This window comes from Erithacus rubecula (assembly GCF_903797595.1).
Source record: "Erithacus rubecula genome assembly, contig: scaffold_476_arrow_ctg1, whole genome shotgun sequence".
Taxonomy (NCBI): domain Eukaryota; kingdom Metazoa; phylum Chordata; class Aves; order Passeriformes; family Muscicapidae; genus Erithacus; species Erithacus rubecula.
In genome coordinates this window covers 56,613-62,842 of record NW_027635864.1, presented here as the reverse complement: position 1 = coordinate 62,842, position 6,230 = coordinate 56,613, and the positions used below count along the sequence as shown (strand labels likewise).

Genomic DNA, 6,230 nt, shown 5'->3' with positions numbered 1-6,230 from the left:
CCCCCCCTACCAAAATTCCAAAATAATTCCCAAAAATTCCACACAGACATGGGGGAAGTTTCCATGTAGATTTAATGATTTGGGGGGGGTGGGGTGCCCAAAAATTTTGGGCTCCTCCCGCTCAGTCCTGGGGCTCCCCAGGGGGGGTCCCTGGGGATCTTGGTGCCCTCCATCATCTCCTTGTAGCAGTGCTTTAAAAAACCAACCTGCGGAGGGAAATTCTGTGGAGGGGAAATTGAAAATATAGTTATAAATAAAGAAAAAATCAATTAAAGAAATTTAAAACCCTTAAAAACATGAAAAAAAAACAAAAACAAAAATCCCCTCAAAACAAACCAAAAAAGGCCAAAAACAAGAAAAAAAAGAGAAACCATATAAACCCACCCCAAAACCCAAAAAACTTTCAAATTTCCCCTTATACAAATTCCAAACCACACACAAACTCCCCTAAAAAATCAGAAACCCCCCAAAATCGCCAAAAACCTCCCCCAATCCCCCCCAAAAAACTCAAAATCCCCAAAAATCCCCCAAAAATTAAAAAAAACCCCTAACAAATACCTTAAGGAAACCTTCAAACCCCCCCAAAACAAAAAAACAAAAAAAATCCCAAAAAAGCCTCAAAATTCCTTTTTAAGACCCCTCGAAACTCCTTTAAAATCCAAAACAAATCTCTTTGAAATCCCCTAAAAAATACCCCTAAAAATCCACGAAAACCCTTTAAAATTGCCTAAAAGAAACCTTTTAAAATAAAAAATAATAATCCTACAATTCCTCCAAAAATGCTTTTAAAAACCCCTAAATCCTCCCACCCCCAAAATAACCCCAAAATTCCCTCAATAAAATCTAAAAAACTCTTTAAAATTTTTTTTAAACCCCCCCTAACACTTCAACATTCCCCAAATTTCCCCAAACTCAGTGAGCAGCAGCATGAACCCTGTCGGGACCTGTCGTTAGCAGAATCTGGCTACGATGGCTTGGAAGGATGCTGACAAAGCATCCAGATGTGACAAAGGTATTACAGATGGACACAAATGACAGAACATAGACACAGATTGCATAAGAGACACCAGTTATTTACCCAGAGCTGGAAGGAATTGGAGCAGCCATCAAGTGGAGCATCTCAGAGACAGAGCTGGAATGAAGAATGTGCCACAGTCAGAGCTGGAGGTTCAGCAAGCTGGGCTGGGAAACACCTGCAAGTGAAACAAGCAGAAGGAACAGAAATCACCTGGGCCCTCAGATATCCTGAGCAGTAAGTGAGCAAGGGGTCCAGGAGCAGGAGCTGTGAGAACCAGGAACAGCTCTCGTGCAGAGGCTACATCGGCTGGAGCTTTAACAAGCACAGGTGTCCCTGAGGGAGAGCTGAGCTTACCTGCAGCTGCAGCAGGAACATCTCATGGCTGGATCCGGAATGAGTGCACCCTGGATTCTGAGCCAAGCGCAAGCATGGATGTCCCTAACCAGGAGCTCTGAGCAGCAGGGAGCCCAGCCTCTTCCACTGGATATTGAAGCCATGCCAAGTACCACTCTCTGTGTGGAGGCGTCTCCCAGTCCCATCCCTGAGAGCAGAAGTGAGGCAGGGGCTCTCCTGGGGACATGGTGCAGCAGCATCTCCTCTGTCTCTGCACAAATAGGGTCAGTCAGCTTCCCCAGGGTGCACACCACATCCCCACATAACCCACAGGAGATGCCTGTCCCCCTCCCAGGCAAGGGCAGCCCCTTCCCTCCCTGCTGCCCCTTGATTTGGGCACAGATTGCCCAGTGCTGTGCACTGAGGATGGGGCAGGGAGGAAGAAATGACAATGGGAAGGCTCAGCACTCAGCCAAAAAAAAAAAAATGTTTCCAGCCAGAAGACAAGAGGAGGAGGCACCAATTGCTGCAACCCGTCTGACCAGCGAGGGCCATTTTGGGAGCAAGCCACCAAACAATACCGGGGCTGAGGGTGGGCTGTGCCCACCCAGGGCCTGGCCCAGCCCAGCACCTTCACCGGCCACCCTTGCCCTGCCCCAGAGCAGGTAGGGGGAGCCACAGACTGCGCCACACATCCCGATGAACATTGCTGAGCCAGGCACGGCACACACCCCATCCCAGCCTGAACGTGCCACAGGGCATGTTCATCAAACACAGCTGAGCCAAGCCCATCACTGAATATCAAATGAAACAGGCCACCAAGGGCCCAGCACAACCAGAAGTCCTCTGGCAGGGGCAGCAGGACAGTATCGTCCCCAGCCTGTCCGTGACCAGAAGCCAAACCAGCAGCAGCACGTGCTGGGTGGTTGCTGATGGTGTGGGGAGAAGCCACCCTCAGGCAGCTCTGGTGCAGCACCTTCTCTCAGCTCCCTTCACAGCCATGGCTCCTGCAACTGTGGGGCACAGCTGAATCCCAGCCCCAGTTCCTGTACTGATCCCCCTGCAGCCAGGGCCCTGTCCAGCAGCATTGCCAGTGCAGCCCCAAACCACACCACAACAGGACAGGCCACACAACCAGAAACCACAAGCACAACTGTTTTGTTCTCGAGGAACAGCCAGGCACAATGCAGATGCTGGGCACTGCCCTGACCCTGGCCCTGCTGCTGCCTGGCAGTGGTGCCAGGCCAAAACTGGCCCACAGCAGGGCCAGCACCAAGAGCTGCCGGTACAGCGCATTCTCCTCAGCCACGGCCAGGCACAACTTCCTCAGCTCATGAGCATCTGGGCATTCCCTCCTCCCTGCCTGATCCTGCCACCTTCCCCAGGTGCACGGCAGAGCTGCCCAGGCCAAAGCACTCACCTGGGCTCACTGTCCCGTGCCAGCCTCTCTTGGTGCCACGCTGGGGCTGTACTGCTCACCTGGGCTCATCCTCCCATGTCAGTGTGCCCAGGGCTGCTCCTGTTGGGGCTGTGTCCCAGCCTGAGCCCCTCAGCCAGTCCCCTGTGCTGGTTCCTGCATGGAGACAGTCCCTGGGGAGGAAGATGTTGCAGCTTTGCCTCTTGGAAGATGAAGTTCCTGCCCCAGCAGGAGCTCCCACCCCTCACCACAGGTCCCTGCAGGCAGCAAAAGGCAGTGGTGAAAGCAGACCCTGCTTTTAAAGGACTGCAGCCGACCCCTGTGGGCCATTGCGTTCCCATTTTCTCTGCAGTGCTGCAGGGGCTGGGTCACACCCCCGAGCCCTGCCCCCAAAGGCTGCAGTTTTCTGGGCAAACAAGAGCCCCTGGTGCCTCTCAGAAGCTTCTCCTGGGCAGGCTGGGCCCAGGGCTAGTGGAGAGGCTTTGCCTCCTGTCCTTCCCCCTGCTGTGTCTGCAGGCCCCACCTGCCCCTTTCCAGCCTGACCCACACTTTGGTGGTTCTGCATCCCTCTGAGCCTGGGAGAGGGAACAGAGTTGTGCCGTGATGGGCTGCCCAGGCAGGGCTTCTGGACAACAAGGCACAGCTTGGTTGGAGACATGGACAATCAGGAAACCCCTCCCCAGACTCACCGAATTTCACAGGAATGACAGGGGGCTGCACCTGCCCCATCCTCTGTGGGAGCCCATTTTGGGGGGCTGTGCCGGGCAGCCTTCTCTGCAGCTTCCCTACAGCTGAATCTCTGCAAATACATTTGGAAAATATTTCAGTAGATTCAAAGTCTCAGAATACCGCCTGGCTCCCTTCCCTACTGTGCCACACTCACCTGCAGGAGAGGACCGAGGCTGGGGCCAGCCCTGAGATTTTGGGCCAAAACGGAAAGTCCCAATCCTACAAAAAATTATCCTAAATGAATGGCCCAAAAAAAGCCCAACCACAACTAAAAAACTCCCTGCCCCTGATCAAATAAAAATACAGAAAGAAAAACCCCTTTAAATACAGAAAACTTATGCCTATTTTTAATATTTAATTTCTGCTCATATTCATATTTGACATTATATGTATTACATATATTAAATAAATTTTATGCAATTTAATTTACATTATAACGTATATACTATACTTTTATTATTCATTATGCACATAATCTTTATATTTATAAAATTTATTTCTACTTTATGCATATATATCTTTACATATATTTGCATGTTTTTTTTTTTAATATTATTTTCAAAAAGCTCTGCCTCTAACCAAATAGAAACAAAAGTACATTTTATTTTTAACTATATTAACATATATTTTTCTATTTATATATCTCATATTTATATATGTAATTTATATATTATTTATATGATACACTATAATATCTATGATATAATTTATATTATATTCTACTGTTGGGGGTTGAGTGCTTTTCTGTTACTGTGTCAATTGAAAGAATTTTTCCCATTATCATGCCAATGGAGCTGGCCGGGCTACACCCAGGGTCCCTGATGGGTCCAGACAAAAGGGGTGGGTGGGGATGGCCCCCGGAGGGGCCTCTGAGGCTTCCGGGAGGGCACTCGCGTTTCCGGCGAGCTGGGAGGAGGACGCCTGGGATCGTTCAGCCACGCGGCCGAGCACAGCAGAGCCAGACCCTCTGCAACCACCTGCCCTGCATCTGCCCCATTCCAGCCTCCTGCCTCTGCGGACACAGCTGATCCCCCGGACACACACGGTGAGCGAGGAGCCGCCGTTGCAGCCCGTTCCCGCCCGGGACCGGCGTGGCCGCTGCTGCCCCTCCCCCCCCTCCTTCCTTCCTCCATTTCCCGCTTGCCCTTTGGCAAATCAGGGCTGTGGACTAAGCACAGAGACAGCGTGCTTGCATCTAAAGGGACTGACACCGAGTTACCTATTTCGTTCTGTTAGCAATTTTAACTGTTATTGTTTTCTGTTTGTATAGTTAGATATATTAGTAAAAGAGCTGTTATTCCCACCCCCCCTTATCTCTGCCTCAGAGTCCTTGATTCAAACAATCATAATACTTGGGGGAGGGGAGTGGAACCAAAGTCTCTATTCCAAAGGGAAATTTCTGCCCTTACTGGCAGACACCTGTCCTTTCAAACTAAGACATCTACATATATACTTCTATTTGTTTATATTTTATATTTATATATATTTACACATACATATATTTATAGATGCAGATATATTTTTAGTGTTATGTTTGTAAATATTGTATATTTGTGTATTTATTTTTTTGTTTATATTAATTATATTTTTATTATTTATTAAAAATCCTGACTCCAACCAAATAAAACCAATAAAACATTTATTTTAAACTATATTTAGGTATTTTTTATATTTATATTTTTCCAGTCTTCTACACCCAGCCCTCCCTGTGAGTGTCCTGGCACCCTTGGATCCCTCTGGGGGAGGGCACCCAGCACTACCCCCCTATTCCAAACTCAGTTCTTCCTTCACCGCAGCGTGGCTCCCTCTCCAGGACCTTGGGGTGCCCTAAATGACATGGGAACCCCCGAGTCTGCACCTCCTCCCCCCCTCAGCTTTCTTTCCTCACCCCCAAAAAGACACAGAACAACTCCAGCTGCCCCAGGCAGGAGCACGGCACTTTATTCGAACCCTTCCCACTGTCCATCCCCCCAGAAAGGGGCTCCGCTCACACAAGGAGGGGGGGGCAGTCCCAGAAAGGCTGAAGTTCCTCGTCAGCCCTGCAGACACAGGTGAGGAGATGCAGAAAAAGGGAGTGCCAGCAGAGAGGACAAAGGAAGAAACACCCTCCCGCACCTTTCACCTTTCTGGCTGAGAAAGCAGCTGCCTCCTCCTGCTGGCTGATCCCAGCTGCGGGCAGGGCGATGGCTCGGGCAGCTCTACAGACTGTTCTTTCTTCCTCGATGTATTTGTGTTTCCCTTCATGTCCTCGGGCCGGAGGGGAGTGGGGAGAGAGCGCAGAGCGGAGACGGGATGAGACGGGACGCCTCAGGAAGGGTCCTTCCTGAGAAGGAGTCCGGCAGAGAGAAGCATCCCCACAGCTGCCTGGCGGCGTCCACCAGGCTCTGGAGTGCCCACAGTGCCACTGAGCACGCGGCCCATGTCCACGCGGAAAACGGCGCCAGGTGGGGGGAATTTGCATCAGGGAGCAGGCACACAGCCCAAAAAATGGACCAAGATCCTTCATTTCCTGCCCTTTCTGCCACCATCTTTGGAAGGTCAGTCAAAGAACGACTGAGGTGCCATCATGGGAGTGTCATAAAGTGACTCCCGCCCTTTCTTGCCGCCATCTTTGTTGTGGTAGAAGCAACTTCCAGTTGGCCGCCGTCTTTCTTGTGGTTCCCTTCAGGGCCCTCGCCCCTCACAAAGGCATCATTCTTGTCTCCTGCCTGAACCCAACACTGACACCGGTCG

General features: G+C 50.3%; 1 long non-coding RNA gene across 5 annotated transcripts; it reads right to left on the bottom strand.

The window, feature by feature from the left end:
* Positions 1-818: 818 nt before the first annotated feature.
* On the bottom strand, positions 819-5,815 carry LOC306816266. 5 transcript variants are annotated; one of them, XR_013777614.1, is made up of 5 exons: positions 5,620-5,815; positions 3,458-3,567; positions 2,772-3,025; positions 1,373-1,622; positions 819-1,193 (listed from the first exon to the last, which is right to left on the bottom strand). It is a non-coding gene; the product is annotated as an uncharacterized lncRNA (long non-coding RNA). The 5 variants fall into 5 exon arrangements; XR_013777615.1 differs by having other exon boundaries at positions 822-1,193; positions 2,772-2,941; XR_013777616.1 differs by having other exon boundaries at positions 822-1,193; positions 2,831-2,941.
* Positions 5,816-6,230: the final 415 nt, after the last annotated feature.